Genomic DNA, 18,656 nt, shown 5'->3' on the forward strand with positions numbered 1-18,656 from the left:
GGATTGTGTGAGGCCCACTGAATATCAGAGCGCTATGTCACAGGCTCGATGGCACAGGTGTGAAAAAAGTGACTACAGGATAAGGGAGATTTTGAATTTCTGCACACACTAGTGGACACTGGACACTTTTGGATTGTGTGAGGCCCACTGAATATCAGAGCGCTATGTCACAGGCTCGATGGCACAGGTGTGAAAAAAGTGACTACAGGATAAGGGAGATTTTGAATTTCTGCACACACTAGTGGACACTGGACACGTTTGGATTGTGTGAGGCCCACTGAATATCAGAGCGCTATGTCACAGGCTCGATGGCACAGGTGTGAAAAAAGTGACTACAGGATAAGGGAGATTTTGAATTTCTGCACACACTAGTGGACACTGGACACTTTTGGATTGTGTGAGGCCCACTGAATATCAGAGCGCTTTGTCACAGGCTCGATGGCACAGGTGTGAAAAAAGTGACTACAGGATAAGTGAGATTTTGAATTTCTGCACACACTAGTGGACACTGGACACTTTTGGATTGTGTGAGGCCCACTGAATATCAGAGCGCTATGTCACAGCCTCGATGGCACAGGTGTGAAAAAAGTGACTACAGGATCACAGAGATTTTGAATTTCTGCACACACTAGTGGACACTGGACACTTTTGGATTGTGTGAGGCCCACTGAATATCAGAGCGCTATGTCACAGGCTCGATGGCACAGGTGTGAAAAAAGTGACTACAGGATAAGGGAGATTTTGAATTTCTGCACACACTAGTGGACACTGGACACTTTTGGATTGTGTGAGGCCCACTGAATATCAGAGCGCTATGTCACAGGCTCGATGGCACAGGTGTGAAAAAAGTGACTACAGGATAAGGGAGATTTTGAATTTCTGCACACACTAGTGGACACTGGACACTTTCGGATTGTGTGAGGCCCACTGAATATCAGAGCGCTATGTCACAGGCTCGATGGCACAGGTGTGAAAAAAGTGACTACAGGATCATAGAGATTTTGAATTTCTGCACACACTAGTGGACAATGGACACTTTTGGATTGTGTGAGGCCCACTGAATATCAGAGCGCTATGTCACAGGCTCGATGGCACAGGTGTGAAAAAATGACTACAGGATAAGGGAGATTTTGAATTTCTGCACACACTAGTGGACACTGGACACTTTTAGATTGTGTGAGGCCCACTGAATATCAGAGCGCTATGTCACAGGCTCGATGGCACAGGTGTGAAAAAAGTGACTTCAGGATCACAGAGATTTTGAATTTCTAGACACACTAGTGGACACTGGACACTTTTGGATTGTGTGAGGCCCACTGAACATCAGAGCGCTATGTCACAGGCTCGATGGCACAGGTGTGAAAAAAGTGACTACAGGATAAGGGAGATTTTGAATTTCTGCACACACTAGTGGACACTGGACACTTTTGGATTGTGTGAGGCCCACTGAATATCAGAACGCTATGTCACAGGCTCGATGGCACAGGTGTGAAAAAAGTGACTACAGGATCACAGAGATTTTGAATTTCTGCACACACTAGTGGACACTGGACACTTTTGGATTGTGTGATGCCCACTGAATGTCAGAGCGCTATGTCACAGGCTCGATGGCACAGGTGTGAAAAAAGTGACTACAGGATAAGGGAGATTTTGAATTTCTGCACACACTAGTGGACACTGGACACTTTTGGATTGTGTGAGGCCCACTGAATATCAGAGCGCTATGTCACAGGCTCGATGGCACAGGTGTGAAAAAAGTGACTACAGGATAAGGGAGATTTTGAATTTCTGCACACACTAGTGGACACTGGACACTGTTGGATTGTGTGAGGCCCACTGAATATCAGAGCGCTATGTCACAGGCTCGATGGCACAGGTGTGAAAAAAGTGACTACAGGATAAGGGAGATTTTGAATTTCTGCACACACTAGTGGACACTGGACACTTTCGGATTGTGTGAGGCCCACTGAATATCAGAGCGCTATGTCACAGGCTCGATGGCACAGGTGTGAAAAAAGAGACTACAGGATAAGGGAGATTTTGAATTTCTGCACACACTAGTGGACACTGGACACTTTTGGATTGTGTGAGGCCCACTGAATATCAGAGCGCTATGTCACAGGCTCGATGGCACAGGTGTGAAAAAAGAGACTACAGGATAAGGGAGATTTTGAATTTCTGCACACACTAGTGGACACTGGACACTTTTGGATTGTGTGAGGCTCACTGAATATCAGAGCGCTATGTCACAGGCTCGATGGCACAGGTGTGAAAAAAGTGACTACAGGATAAGGGAGATTTTGAATTTCTGCACATACTAGTGGACACTGGACACTTTTGGATTGTGTGAGGCCCACTGAATATCAGAGCGCTATGTCACAGGCTCGATGGCACAGGTGTGAAAAAAGTGACTACAGGATAAGGGAGATTTTGAATTTCTGCACACACTAGTGGACACTGGACACTTTTGGATTGTGTGAGGCCCACTGAATATCAGAGCGCTATGTCACAGGCTCGATGTCACAGGTGTGAAAAAAGTGACTACAGGATCACAGAGATTTTGAATTTCTGCACACACTAGTGGACACTGGACACTTTTGGATTGTGTGAGGCCCACTGAATATCAGAGCGCTATGTCACAGGCTCGATGGCACAGGTGTGAAAAAAGTGACTACAGGATAAGGGAGATTTTGAATTTCTGCACACACTAGTGGACACTGGACACTCTTGGATTGTGTGAGGCCCACTGAATATCAGAGCGCTATGTCACAGGCTCGATGGCACAGGTGTGAAAAAAGTGACTACAGGATCACAGAGATTTTGAATTTCTAGACACACTAGTGGACACTGGACACTTTTGAATTGTGTGAGGCCCACTGAATATCAGAGCACTATGTCACAGGCTCGATGGCACAGGTGTGAAAAAAGTGACTACAAGATAAGGGAGATTTTGAATTTCTACACACTAGTGAACACTGGACACTTTTGGATTGTGTGAGGCCCACTGAATATCAGAGCGCTATGTCACAGGCTCGATGGCACAGGTGTGAAAAAAGTGACTACAGGATCACAGAGATTTTGAATTTCTGCACACACTAGTGTACACTGGACACTTTTGGATTGTGTGAGGCCCACTGAATATCAGAGCGCTATGTCACAGGCTCGATGGCACAGGTGTGAAAAAAGTGACTACAGGATAAGGGAGATTTTGAATTTCTGCACACACTAGTGGACACTGGACACTTTTGGATTGTGTGAGGCCCACTGAATATCAGAGCGCTATGTCACAGGCTCGATGGCACAGGTGTGAAAAAAGTGACTACAGGATAAGGGAGATTTTGAATTTCTGCACACACTAGTGGACACTGGACACTTTTGGATTGTGTGAGGCCCACTGAATATCAGAGCGCTATGTCACAGGCTCGATGGCACAGGTGTGAAAAAAGTGACTACAGGATAAGGGAGATTTTGAATTTCTGCACACACTAGTGGACACTGGACACTTTTGGATTGTTTGAGGCCCACTGAATATCAGAGCGCTATGTCACAGGCTCGATGGCACAGGTGTGAAAAAAGTGACTACAGGATAAGGGAGATTTTGAATTTCTGCACACACTAGTGGACACTGGACACTTTTGGATTGTGTGAGGCCCACTGAATATCAGAGCGCTTTGTCACAGGCTCGATGGCACAGGTGTGAAAAAAGTGACTACAGGATAAGGGAGATTTTGAATTTCTGCACACACTAGTGGACACTGGACACTTTTGGATTGTGTGAGGCCCACTGAATATCAGAGCGCTATGTCACAGGCTCGATGGCACAGGTGTGAAAAAAGTGACTACAGGATCACAGAGATTTTGAATTTCTGCACACACTAGTGGACACTGGACACTTTTGGATTGTGTGAGGCCCACTGAATATCAGAGCGCTATGTCACAGGCTCGATGGCACAGGTGTGAAAAAAGTGACTACAGGATAAGGGAGATTTTGAATTTCTGCACACACTAGTGGACACTGGACACTTTTGGATTGTGTGAGGCCCACTGAATATCAGAGCGCTATGTCACAGGCTCGATGGCACAGGTGTGAAAAAAGTGACTACAGGATAAGGGAGATTTTGAATTTCTGCACACACTAGTGGACACTGGACACTTTCGGATTGTGTGAGGCCCACTGAATATCAGAGCGCTATGTCACAGGCTCGATGGCACAGGTGTGAAAAAAGTGACTACAGGATCACAGAGATTTTGAATTTCTGCACACACTAGTGGACACTGGACACTTTTGGATTGTGTGAGGCCCACTGAATATCAGAGCGCTATGTCACAGGCTCGATGGCACAGGTGTGAAAAAGTGACTACAGGATAAGGGAGATTTTGAATTTCTGCACACACTATTGGACACTGGACACTTTTGGATTGTGTGAGGCCCACTGAATATCAGAGCGCTATGTCACAGGCTCGATGGCACAGGTGTGAAAAAAGTGACTTCAGGATCACAGAGATTTTGAATTTCTAGACACACTAGTGGACACTGGACACTTTTGGATTGTGTGACGCCCACTGAACATCAGAGCGCTATGTCACAGGCTCGATGGCACAGGTGTGAAAAAAGTGACTACAGGATAAGGGAGGTTTTGAATTTCTGCACACACTAGTGGACACTGGACACTTTTGGATTGTGTGAGGCCCACTGAATATCAGAGTGCTATGTCACAGGCTCGATGGCACAGGTGTGAAAAAAGTGACTACAGGATAAGGGAGATTTTGAATTTCTGCACACACTAGTGGACACTGGACACTTTTGGATTGTGTGAGGCCCACTGAATATCAGAGCGCTATGTCACAGGCTCGATGGCACAGGTGTGAAAAAAGTGACTACAGGATAAGGGAAATTTTGAATTTCTGCACACACTAGTGGACACTGGACACTTTTGGATTGTGTGAGGCCCACTGAATATCAGAGCGCTATGTCACAGGCTCGATGGCACAGGTGTGAAAAAAGTGACTACAGGATAAGGGAGATTTTGAATTTCTGCACACACTAGTGGACACTGGACACTTTTGGATTGTGTGAGGCCCACTGAATATCAGAGCGCTATGTCACAGGCTCGATGGCACAGGTGTGAAAAAAGTGACTACAGGATAAGGGAGATTTTGAATTTCTGCACACACTAGTGGACACTGGACACTTTTGGATTGTGTGAGGCCCACTGAATATCAGAGCGCTATGTCACAGGCTCGATGGCACAGGTGTGAAAAAAGTGACTACAGGATAAGGGAGATTTTGAATTTCTGCACACACTAGTGGACACTGGACACTTTTGGATTGTGTGAGGCCCACTGAATATCAGAGCGCTATGTCACAGGCTCGATGGCACAGGTGTGAAAAAAGTGACTACAGGATAAGGGAGATTTTGAATTTCTGCACACACTAGTGGACACTGGACACTTTTGGATTGTGTGAGGCTCACTGAATATCAGAGCGCTATGTCACAGGCTCGATGGCACAGGTGTGAAAAAAGTGACTACAGGATAAGGGAGATTTTGAATTTCTGCACATACTAGTGGACACTGGACACTTTTGGATTGTGTGAGGCCCACTGAATATCAGAATGCTATGTCACAGGCTCGATGGCACAGGTGTGAAAAAAGTGACTACAGGATAAGGGAGATTTTGAATTTCTGCACACACTAGTGGACACTGGACACTTTTGGATTGTGTGAGGCCCACTGAATATCAGAGCGCTATTTCACAGGCTCGATGGCACAGGTGTGAAAAAAGTGACTACAGGATCACAGAGATTTTGAATTTCTAGACACACTAGTGGACACTGGACACTTTTGGATTGTGTGAGGCCCACTGAATATCAGAGCGCTATGTCACAGGCTCGATGGCACAGGTGTGAAAAAAGTGACTACAGGATCACAGAGATTTTGAATTTCTAGACACACTAGTGGACACTGGACACTTTTGGATTGTGTGAGGCCCACTGAATATCAGAGCGCTATGTCACAGGCTCGATGGCACAGGTGTGAAAAAAGTGACTACAGGATCACAGAGATTTTGAATTTCTGCACACACTAGTGGACACTGGACACTTTTAGATTGTGTGAGGCCCACTGAATATCAGAGCGCTATGTCACAGGCTCGATGGCACAGGTGTGAAAAAAGTGACTACAGGATAAGGGAGATTTTGAATTTCTGCACACACTAGTGGACACTGGACACTTTTGGATTGTGTGAGGCCCACTGAATATCAGAGCGCTATGTCACAGGCTCGATGGCACAGGTGTGAAAAAAGTGACTACAGGATAAGGGAGATTTTTAATTTCTGCACACACTAGTGGACACTGGACACTTTTGGATTGTGTGAGGCCCACTGAATATCAGAGCGCTATGTCACAGGCTCGATGGCACAGGTGTGAAAAAAGTGACTACAGGATAAGGGAGATTTTGAATTTCTGCACACACTAGTGGACACTGGACACTTTTGGATTGTGTGAGGCCCACTGAATATCAGAGCGCTATGTCACAGGCTCGATGGCACAGGTGTGAAAAAAGTGACTACAGGATAAGGGAGATTTTGAATTTCTGCACACACTAGTGGACACTGGACACTTTTGGATTGTGTGAGGCCCACTGAATATCAGAGCGCTATGTCACAGGCTCGATGGCACAGGTGTGAAAAAAGTGACTACAGGATAAGGGAGATTTTGAATTTCTGCATACACTAGTGGACACTGGACACTTTTGGATTGTGTGAGGCCCACTGAATATCAGAGCGCTTTGTCACAGGCTCGATGGCACAGGTGTGAAAAAAGTGACTACAGGATAAGGGAGATTTTGAATTTCTGCACACACTAGTGGACACTGGACACTTTTGGATTGTGTGAGGCACACTGAATATCAGAGCGCTATGTCACAGGCTCGATGGCACAGGTGTGAAAAAAGTGACTACAGGATCACAGAGATTTTGAATTTCTGCACACACTAGTGGACACTGGACACTTTTGGATTGTGTGAGGCCCACTGAATATCAGAGCGCTATGTCACAGGCTCGATGGCACAGGTGTGAAAAAAGTGACTACAGGATAAGGGAGATTTTGAATTTCTGCACACACTAGTGGACACTGGACACTTTTGGATTGTGTGAGGCCCACTGAATATCAGAGCGCTATGTCACAGGCTCGATGGCACAGGTGTGAAAAAAGTGACTACAGGATAAGGGAGATTTTGAATTTCTGCACACACTAGTGGACACTGGACACTTTTGGATTGTGTGAGGCCCACTGAATATCAGAGCGCTATGTCACAGGCTCGATGGCACAGGTGTGAAAAAAGTGACTACAGGATCACAGAGATTTTGAATTTCTGCACACACTAGTGGACACTGGACACTTTTGGATTGTGTGAGGCCCACTGAATATCAGAGCGCTATGTCACAGGCTCGATGGCACAGGTTTGAAAAAGTGACTACAGGATAAGGGAGATTTTGAATTTCTGCACACACTAGTGGACACTGGACACTTTTGGATTGTGTGAGGCCCACTGAATATCAGAGCGCTATGTCACAAGCTCGATGGCACAGGTGTGAAAAAAGTGACTTCAGGATCGCAGAGATTTTGAATTTCTAGACACACTAGTGGACACTGGACACTTTTGGATTGTGTGACGCCCACTGAACATCAGAGCGCTATGTCACAGGCTCGATGGCACAGGTGTGAAAAAAGTGACTACAGGATAAGGGAGATTTTGAATTTCTGCACACACTAGTGGACACTGGACACTTTTGGATTGTGTGAGGCCCACTGAATATCAGAGCGCTATGTCACAGGCTCGATGGCACAGGTGTGAAAAAAGTGACTACAGGATAAGGGAGATTTTGAATTTCTGCACACACTAGTGGACACTGGACACTTTTGGATTGTGTGAGGCCCACTGAATATCAGAGCGCTATGTCACAGGCTCGATGGCACAGGTGTGAAAAAAGTGACTACAGGATAAGGGAGATTTTGAATTTCTGCACACACTAGTGGACACTGGACACTTTTGGATTGTGTGAGGCCCACTGAATATCAGAGCGCTATGTCACAGGCTCGATGGCACAGGTGTGAAAAAAGTGACTACAGGATAAGGGAGATTTTGAATTTCTGCACACACTAGTGGACACTGGACACTTTTGGATTGTGTGAGGCCCACTGAATATCGGAGCACTATGTCACAGGCTCGATGGCACAGGTGTGAAAAAAGTGACTACAGGATAAGGGAGATTTTGAATTTCTGCACACACTAGTGGACACTGGACACTTTTGGATTGTGTGAGGCCCACTGAATATCAGAGCGCTATGTCACAGGCTCGATGGCACAGGTGTGAAAAAAGTGACTACAGGATAAGGGAGATTTTGAATTTCTGCACACACTAGTGGACACTGGACACTTTTGGATTGTGTGAGGCCCACTGAATATCAGAGCGCTATGTCACAGGCTCGATGGCACAGGTGTGAAAAAAGTGACTACAGGATAAGGGAGATTTTGAATTTCTGCACACACTAGTGGACACTGGACACTTTTGGATTGTGTGAGGCTCACTGAATATCAGAGCGCTATGTCACAGGCTCGATGGCACAGGTGTGAAAAAAGTGACTACAGGATAAGGGAGATTTTGAATTTCTGCACATACTAGTGGACACTGGACACTTTTGGATTGTGTGAGGCCCACTGAATATCAGAGTGCTATGTCACAGGCTCGATGGCACAGGTGTGAAAAAAGTGACTACAGGATAAGGGAGATTTTGAATTTCTGCACACACTAGTGGACACTGGACACTTTTGGATTGTGTGAGGCCCACTGAATATCAGAGCGCTATGTCACAGGCTCGATGGCACAGGTGTGAAAAAAGTGACTACAGGATCACAGAGATTTTGAATTTCTAGACACACTAGTGGACACTGAACACTTTTGGATTGTGTGAGGCCCACTGAATATCAGAGCGCTATGTCACAGGCACGATGGCACAGGTGTGAAAAAAGTGACTACAGGATCACAGAGATTTTGAATTTCTGCACACACTAGTGGACACTGGACACTTTTGGATTGTGTGAGGCCCACTGAATATCAGAGCGCTATGTCACAGGCTCGATGGCACAGGTGTGAAAAAAGTGACTACAGGATAAGGGAGATTTTGAATTTCTGCACACACTAGTGGACACTGGACACTTTTGGATTGTGTGAGGCCCACTGAATATCAGAGCGCTATGTCACAGGCTCGATGGCACAGGTGTGAAAAAAGTGACTACAGGATAAGGGAGATTTTGAATTTCTGCACACACTAGTGGACACTGGACACTTTTGGATTGTGTGAGGCCCACTGAATATCAGAGCGCTATGTCACAGGCTCGATGGCACAGGTGTGAAAAAAGTGACTACAGGATAAGGGAGATTTTGAATTTCTGCATACACTAGTGGACACTGGACACTTTTGGATTGTGTGAGGCCCACTGAATATCAGAGCGCTTTGTCACAGGCTCGATGGCACAGGTGTGAAAAAAGTGACTACAGGATAAGGGAGATTTTGAATTTCTGCACACACTAGTGGACACTGGACACTTTTGGATTGTGTGAGGCACACTGAATATCAGAGCGCTATGTCACAGGCTCGATGGCACAGGTGTGAAAAAAGTGACTACAGGATCACAGAGATTTTGAATTTCTGCACACACTAGTGGACACTGGACACTTTTGGATTGTGTGAGGCCCACTGAATATCAGAGCGCTATGTCACAGGCTCGATGGCACAGGTGTGAAAAAAGTGACTACAGGATAAGGGAGATTTTGAATTTCTGCACACACTAGTGGACACTGGACACTTTTGGATTGTGTGAGGCCCACTGAATATCAGAGCGCTATGTCACAGGCTCGATGGCACAGGTGTGAAAAAAGTGACTACAGGATAAGGGAGATTTTGAATTTCTGCACACACTAGTGGACACTGGACACTTTTGGATTGTGTGAGGCTCACTGAATATCAGAGCGCTATGTCACAGGCTCGATGGCACAGGTGTGAAAAAAGTGACTACAGGATAAGGGAGATTTTGAATTTCTGCACATACTAGTGGACACTGGACACTTTTGGATTGTGTGAGGCCCACTGAATATCAGAGTGCTATGTCACAGGCTCGATGGCACAGGTGTGAAAAAAGTGACTACAGGATAAGGGAGATTTTGAATTTCTGCACACACTAGTGGACACTGGACACTTTTGGATTGTGTGAGGCCCACTGAATATCAGAGCGCTATGTCACAGGCTCGATGGCACAGGTGTGAAAAAAGTGACTACAGGATCACAGAGATTTTGAATTTCTAGACACACTAGTGGACACTGAACACTTTTGGATTGTGTGAGGCCCACTGAATATCAGAGCGCTATGTCACAGGCACGATGGCACAGGTGTGAAAAAAGTGACTACAGGATCACAGAGATTTTGAATTTCTGCACACACTAGTGGACACTGGACACTTTTGGATTGTGTGAGGCCCATTGAATATCAGAGCGCTATGTCACAGGCTCGATGGCACAGGTGTGAAAAAAGTGACTACAGGATCACAGAGATTTTGAATTTCTGCACACACTAGTGGACACTGGACACTTTTGGATTGTGTGAGGCCCACTGAATATCAGAGCGCTATGTCACAGGCTCGATGGCACAGGTGTGAAAAAAGTGACTACAGGATAAGGGAGATTTTGAATTTCTGCACACACTAGTGGACACTGGACACTTTTGGATTTTGTGAGGCCCACTGAATATCAGAGCGCTATGTCACAGGCTCGATGGCACAGGTGTGAAAAAAGTGACTACAGGATAAGGGAGATTTTGAATTTCTGCACACACTAGTGGACACTGGACACTTTTGGATTGTGTGAGGCCCACTGAATATCAGAGCGCTATGTCACAGGCTCGATGGCACAGGTGTGAAAAAAGTGACTACAGGATAAGGGAGATTTTGAATTTCTGCACACACTAGTGGACACTGGACACTTTTGGATTGTGTGAGGCCCACTGAATATCAGAGCGCTATGTCACAGGCTCGATGGCACAGGTGTGAAAAAAGTGACTACAGGATCACAGAGATTTTGAATTTCTGCACACACTAGTGGACACTGGACACTTTTGGATTGTGTGAGGCCCACTGAATATCAGAGCGCTATGTCACAGGCTCGATGGCACAGGTGTGAAAAAAGTGACTACAGGATAAGGGAGATTTTGAATTTCTGCACACACTAGTGGACACTGGACACTTTTGGATTGTGTGAGGCCCACTGAATATCAGAGCGCTATGTCACAGGCTCGATGGCACAGGTGTGAAAAAAGTGACTACAGGATAAGGGAGATTTTGAATTTCTGCACACACTAGTGGACACTGGACACTTTCGGATTGTGTGAGGCCCACTGAATATCAGAGCGCTATGTCACAGGCTCGATGGCACAGGTGTGAAAAAAGTGACTACAGGATCACAGAGATTTTGAATTTCTGCACACACTAGTGGACACTGGACACTTTTGGATTGTTTGAGGCCCACTGAATATCAGAGCGCTATGTCACAGGCTCGATGGCACAGGTGTGAAAAAGTGACTACAGGATAAGGGAGATTTTGAATTTCTGCACACACTATTGGACACTGGACACTTTTGGATTGTGTGAGGCCCACTGAATATCAGAGCGCTATGTCACAGGCTCGATGGCACAGGTGTGAAAAAAGTGACTTCAGGATCACAAAGATTTTGAATTTCTAGACACACTAGTGGACACTGGACACTTTTGGATTGTGTGACGCCCACTGAACATCAGAGCGCTATGTCACAGGCTCGATGGCACAGGTGTGAAAAAAGTGACTACAGGATAAGGGAGATTTTGAATTTCTGCACACACTAGTGGACACTGGACACTTTTGGATTGTGTGAGGCCCACTGAATATCAGAGTGCTATGTCACAGGCTCGATGGCACAGGTGTGAAAAAAGTGACTACAGGATAAGGGAGATTTTGAATTTCTGCACACACTAGTGGACACTGGACACTTTTGGATTGTGTGAGGCCCACTGAATATCAGAGCGCTATGTCACAGGCTCGATGGCACAGGTGTGAAAAAAGTGACTACAGGATAAGGGAAATTTTGAATTTCTGCACACACTAGTGGACACTGGACACTTTTGGATTGTGTGAGGCCCACTGAATATCAGAGCGCTATGTCACAGGCTCGATGGCACAGGTGTGAAAAAAGTGACTACAGGATAAGGGAGATTTTGAATTTCTGCACACACTAGTGGACACTGGACACTTTTGGATTGTGTGAGGCCCACTGAATATCAGAGCGCTATGTCACAGGCTCGATGGCACAGGTGTGAAAAAAGTGACTACAGGATAAGGGAGATTTTGAATTTCTGCACACACTAGTGGACACTGGACACTTTTGGATTGTGTGAGGCCCACTGAATATCAGAGCGCTATGTCACAGGCTCGATGGCACAGGTGTGAAAAAAGTGACTACAGGATAAGGGAGATTTTGAATTTCTGCACACACTAGTGGACACTGGACACTTTTGGATTGTGTGAGGCCCACTGAATATCAGAGCGCTATGTCACAGGCTCGATGGCACAGGTGTGAAAAAAGTGACTACAGGATCACAGAGATTTTGAATTTCTGCACACACTAGTGGACACTGGACACTTTTGGATTGTGTGAGGCCCACTGAATATCAGAGCGCTATGTCACAGGCTCGATGGCACAGGTGTGAAAAAAGTGACTACAGGATAAGGGAGATTTTGAATTTCTGCACACACTAGTGGACACTGGACACTTTTGGATTGTGTGAGGCCCACTGAATATCAGAGCGCTATGTCACAGGCTCGATGGCACAGGTGTGAAAAAAGTGACTACAGGATAAGGAAGATTTTGAATTTCTGCACACACTAGTGGACACTGGACACTTTTGGATTGTGTGAGGCCCACTGAATATCAGAGCGCTATGTCACAGGCTTGATGGCACAGGTGTGAAAAAAGTGACTACAGGATAAGGGAGATTTTGAATTTCTGCACACACTAGTGGACACTGGACACTTTCGGATTGTGTGAGGCCCACTGAATATCAGAGCGCTATGTCACAGGCTCGATGGCACAGGTGTGAAAAAAGTGACTACATGATCACAGAGATTTTGAATTTCTAGACACACTAGTGGACACTGGACACTTTTGGATTGTGTGAGGCCCACTGAATATCAAAGCGCTATGTCACAGGCTCGATGGCACAGGTGTGAAAAAAGTGACTACAGGATAAGGGAGATTTTGAATTTCTGCACACACTAGTGGACACTGGACACTTTTGGATTGTGTGAGGCCCACTGAATATCAGAGCGCTATGTCACAGGCTCGATGGCACAGGTGTGAAAACATTCACTACAGGATAAGGGAGATTTTGAATTTCTGCACATACTAGTGGACACTGGACACTTTTGGATTGTGTGAGGCCCACTGAATATCAGAGCGCTAAGTCACAGGCTCGATGGCACAGGTGTGAAAAAAGTGACTACAGGCTAAAGGAGATTTTGAATTTCTGCACACACTAGTGGACACTGGACACTTTTGGATTGTGTGAGGCCCACTGAATATCAGAGCGCTATGTCACAGGCTCGATGGCACAGGTGTGAAAAAGGTGACTACAGTATAAGGGAGATTTTAAATTTCTGCACACACTAGTGGACACTGGACACTTTTGGATTGTGTGAGGCCCACTGAATATCAGAGCGCTATGTTACAGGCTCGATGGCACAGGTGTGAAAAAAGTGACTACAGGATCACAGAGATTTTGAATTTCTGCACACACTAGTGGACACTGGACACTTTTGGATTGTGTTAGGCCCACTGAATATCAGAGCGCTATGTCACAGGCTCAATGGCACAGGTGAGAAAAAAGTGACTACAGGATAAGGGAGATTTTGAATTTCTGCACACACTAGTGGACACGGGACACTTTTGGATTGTGTGAGGCCCACTGAATATCAGAGCGCTATGTCACAGGCTCGATGGCACAGGTGTGAAAAAAGTGACTACAGGATCACAGAGATTTTGAATTTCTGCACACACTAGTGGACACTGGACACTTTTGGATTGTGTGAGGCCCACTGAATATCAGAGCGCTATGTCACAGGCTCGATGGCACAGGTGTGAAGAAAGTGACTACAGGATAAGGGAGATTTTGAATTTCTGCACACACTAGTGAACACTGGACACTTTTGGATTGTGTGAGGCCCACTGAATATCAGAGCGCTATGTCACAGGCTCGATGGCACAGGTGTGAAAAAAGTGACTACAGGATCACAGAGATTTTGAATTTCTGCACACACTAGTGGACACTGGACACTTTTGGATTGTGTGAGGCCCACTGAATATCAGAGCGCTATGTCACAGGCTCGATGGCACAGGTGTGAAGAAAGTGACTACAGGATAAGGGAGATTTTGAATTTCTGCACACACTAGTGAACACTGGACACTTTTGGATTGTGTGAGGCCCACTGAATATCAGAGCGCTATGTCACAGGCTCGATGGCACAGGTGTGAAAAAAGTGACTACAGGATCACAGAGATTTTGAATTTCTGCACACACTAGTGGACACTGGACACTTTTGGATTGTGTGAGGCCCACTGAATATCAGAGAGCTATGTCACAGGCTCAATGGCACAGGTGTGAAAAAACTGACTACAGGATAAGGGAGATTTTGAATTTCTGCACACACTAGTGGACACTGGACACTTTTGGATTGTGTGAGGCCCACTGAATATCAGAGCGTTATGTCACAGGCTCAATGGCACAGGTGTGAAAAAAGTGACTACAGGATAAGGGAGATTTTGAATTTCTGCACACACTAGTGGACACTGGACACTTTTGGATTGTGTGAGGCCCACTGAATATCAGAGCGCTATGTCACAGGCTCGATGGCACAGGTGTGAAGAAAGTGACTACAGGATAAGGGAGATTTTGAATTTCTGCACACACTAGTGAACACTGGACACTTTTGGATTGTGTGAGGCCCACTGAATATCAGAGCGCTAAGTCACAGGCTCGATGGCACAGGTGTGAAAAAAGTGACTACAGGATAAGGGAGATTTTGAATTTCTGCACACACTAGTGGACACTGGACACTTTTGGATTGTGTGAGGCCCACTGAATATCAGAGCGCTATGTCACAGGCTCGATGGCACAGGTGTGAAAAAAGTGACTACAGGATAAAGGAGATTTTGAATTTCTGCACACACTAGTGGACACTGGACACTTTTGGATTGTGTGAGGCCCACTGAATATCAGAGCGCTATGTCACAGGCTCGATGGCACAGGTGTGAAAAAAGTGACTACAGGATAAGGGAAATTTTGAATTTCTGCACACACTAGTGGACACTGGACACTTTTGGATTGTGTGACGCCCACTGAATATCGGAGCGCTATGTCACAGGCTCGATGGCACAGGTGTGAAAAAAGTGACTACAGGATAAGGGAGATTTTGAATTTCTGCACACACTAGTGGACACTGGACACTTTTGGATTGTGTGAGGCCCACTGAATATCGGAGCGCTATGTCACAGGCTCGATGGCACAGGTGTGAAAAAAGTGACTACAGGATAAGGGAGATTTTGAATTTCTGCACACACTAGTGGACACTGGACACTTTTGGATTGTGTGAGGCCCACTGAATATCAGAGCGCTATGTCACAGGCTCGATGGCACAGGTGTGAAAAAAGTGACTACAGGATAAGGGAGATTTTGAATTTCTGCACACACTAGTGGACACTGGACACTTTTGGATTGTGTGAGGCCCACTGAATATCAGAGCGCTATGTCACAGGCTCGATGGCACAGGTGTGAAAAAAGTGACTACAGGATAAGGGAGATTTTGAATTTCTGCACACACTAGTGGACACTGGACACTTTTGGATTGTGTGAGGCTCACTGAATATCAGAGCGCTATGTCACAGGCTCGATGGCACAGGTGTGAAAAAAGTGACTACAGGATAAGGGAGATTTTGAATTTCTGCACACACTAGTGGACACTGGACACTTTTGGATTGTGTGAGGCCCACTGAATATCAGAGCGCTATGTCACAGGCTCGATGGCACAGGTGTGAAAAAAGTGACTACAGGATCACAGAGATTTTGAATTTCTAGACACACTAGTGGACACTGAACACTTTTGGATTGTGTGAGGCCCACTGAATATCAGAGCGCTATGTCACAGGCACGATGGCACAGGTGTGAAAAAAGTGACTACAGGATCACAGAGATTTTGAATTTCTGCACACACTAGTGGACACTGGACACTTTTGGATTGTGTGAGGCCCATTGAATATCAGAGCGCTATGTCACAGGCTCGATGGCACAGGTGTGAAAAAAGTGACTACAGGATCACAGAGATTTTGAATTTCTGCACACACTAGTGGACACTGGACACTTTTGGATTGTGTGAGGCCCACTGAATATCAGAGCGCTATGTCACAGGCTCGATGGCACAGGTGTGAAAAAAGTGACTACAGGATAAGGGAGATTTTGAATTTCTGCACACACTAGTGGACACTGGACACTTTTGGATTTTGTGAGGCCCACTGAATATCAGAGCGCTATGTCACAGGCTCGATGGCACAGGTGTGAAAAAAGTGACTACAGGATAAGGGAGATTTTGAATTTCTGCACACACTAGTGGACACTGGACACTTTTGGATTGTGTGAGGCCCACTGAATATCAGAGCGCTATGTCACAGGCTCGATGGCACAGGTGTGAAAAAAGTGACTACAGGATAAGGGAGATTTTGAATTTCTGCACACACTAGTGGACACTGGACACTTTTGGATTGTGTGAGGCCCACTGAATATCAGAGCGCTATGTCACAGGCTCGATGGCACAGGTGTGAAAAAAGTGACTACAGGATAAGGGAGATTTTGAATTTCTGCACACACTAGTGGACACTGGACACTTTTGGATTGTGTGAGGCCCACTGAATATCAGAGCGCTATGTCACAGGCTCGATGGCACAGGTGTGAAAAAAGTGACTACAGGATAAGGGAGATTTTGAATTTCTGCACACACTAGTGGACACTGGACACTTTTGGATTGTGTGAGGCTCACTGAATATCAGAGCGCTATGTCACAGGCTCGATGGCACAGGTGTGAAAAAAGTGACTACAGGATAAGGGAGATTTTGAATTTCTGCACACACTAGTGGACACTGGACACTTTTGGATTGTGTGAGGCCCACTGAATATCAGAGCGCTATGTCACAGGCTCGATGGCACAGGTGTGAAAAAAGTGACTACAGGATCACAGAGATTTTGAATTTCTAGACACACTAGTGGACACTGAACACTTTTGGATTGTGTGAGGCCCACTGAATATCAGAGCGCTATGTCACAGGCACGATGGCACAGGTGTGAAAAAAGTGACTACAGGATCACAGAGATTTTGAATTTCTGCACACACTAGTGGACACTGGACACTTTTGGATTGTGTGAGGCCCATTGAATATCAGAGCGCTATGTCACAGGCTCGATGGCACAGGTGTGAAAAAAGTGACTACAGGATCACAGAGATTTTGAATTTCTGCACACACTAGTGGACACTGGACACTTTTGGATTGTGTGAGGCCCACTGAATATCAGAGCGCTATGTCACAGGCTCGATGGCACAGGTGTGAAAAAAGTGACTACAGGATAAGGGAGATTTTGAATTTCTGCACACACTAGTGGACACTGGACACTTTTGGATTTTGTGAGGCCCACTGAATATCAGAGCGCTATGTCACAGGCTCGATGGCACAGGTGTGAAAAAAGTGACTACAGGATAAGGGAGATTTTGAATTTCTGCACACACTAGTGGACACTGGACACTTTTGGATTGTGTGAGGCCCACTGAATATCAGAGCGCTATGTCACAGGCTCGATGGCACAGGTGTGAAAAAAGTGACTACAGGATAAGGGAGATTTTGAATTTCTGCACACACTAGTGGACACTGGACACTTTTGGATTGTGTGAGGCCCACTGAATATCAGAGCGCTATGTCACAGGCTCGATGGCACAGGTGTGAAAAAAGTGACTACAGGATAAGGGAGATTTTGAATTTCTGCACACACTAGTGGACACTGGACACTTTTGGATTGTGTGAGGCCCACTGAATATCAGAGCGCTTTGTCACAGGCTCGATGGCACAGGTGTGAAAAAGGTGACTACAGGATAAGGGAGATTTTGAATTTCTGCACACACTAGTGGACACTGGACACTTTTGGATTGTGTGAGGCCCACTGAATATCAGAGCGCTATGTCACAGGCTCGATGGCACAGGTGTGAAAAAAGTGACTACAGGATCACAGAGATTTTGAATTTCTGCACACACTAGTGGACACTGGACACTTTTGGATTGTGTGAGGCCCACTGAATATCAGAGCGCTATGTCACAGGCTCGATGGCACAGGTGTGAAAAAAGTGACTAGAGGATAAGGGAGATTTTGAATTTCTGCACACACTAGTGGACACTGGACACTTTTGGATTGTGTGAGGCCCACTGAATATCAGAGCGCTATGTCACAGGCTCGATGGCACAGGTGTGAAAAAAGTGA

The sequence above is a fragment of the Dendrobates tinctorius genome, unplaced genomic scaffold (assembly GCF_039654945.1).
Source record: "Dendrobates tinctorius isolate UK_male_01 unplaced genomic scaffold, ASM3965494v1 ptg000024l, whole genome shotgun sequence".
In the NCBI taxonomy this organism is placed as follows: domain Eukaryota; kingdom Metazoa; phylum Chordata; class Amphibia; order Anura; family Dendrobatidae; genus Dendrobates; species Dendrobates tinctorius.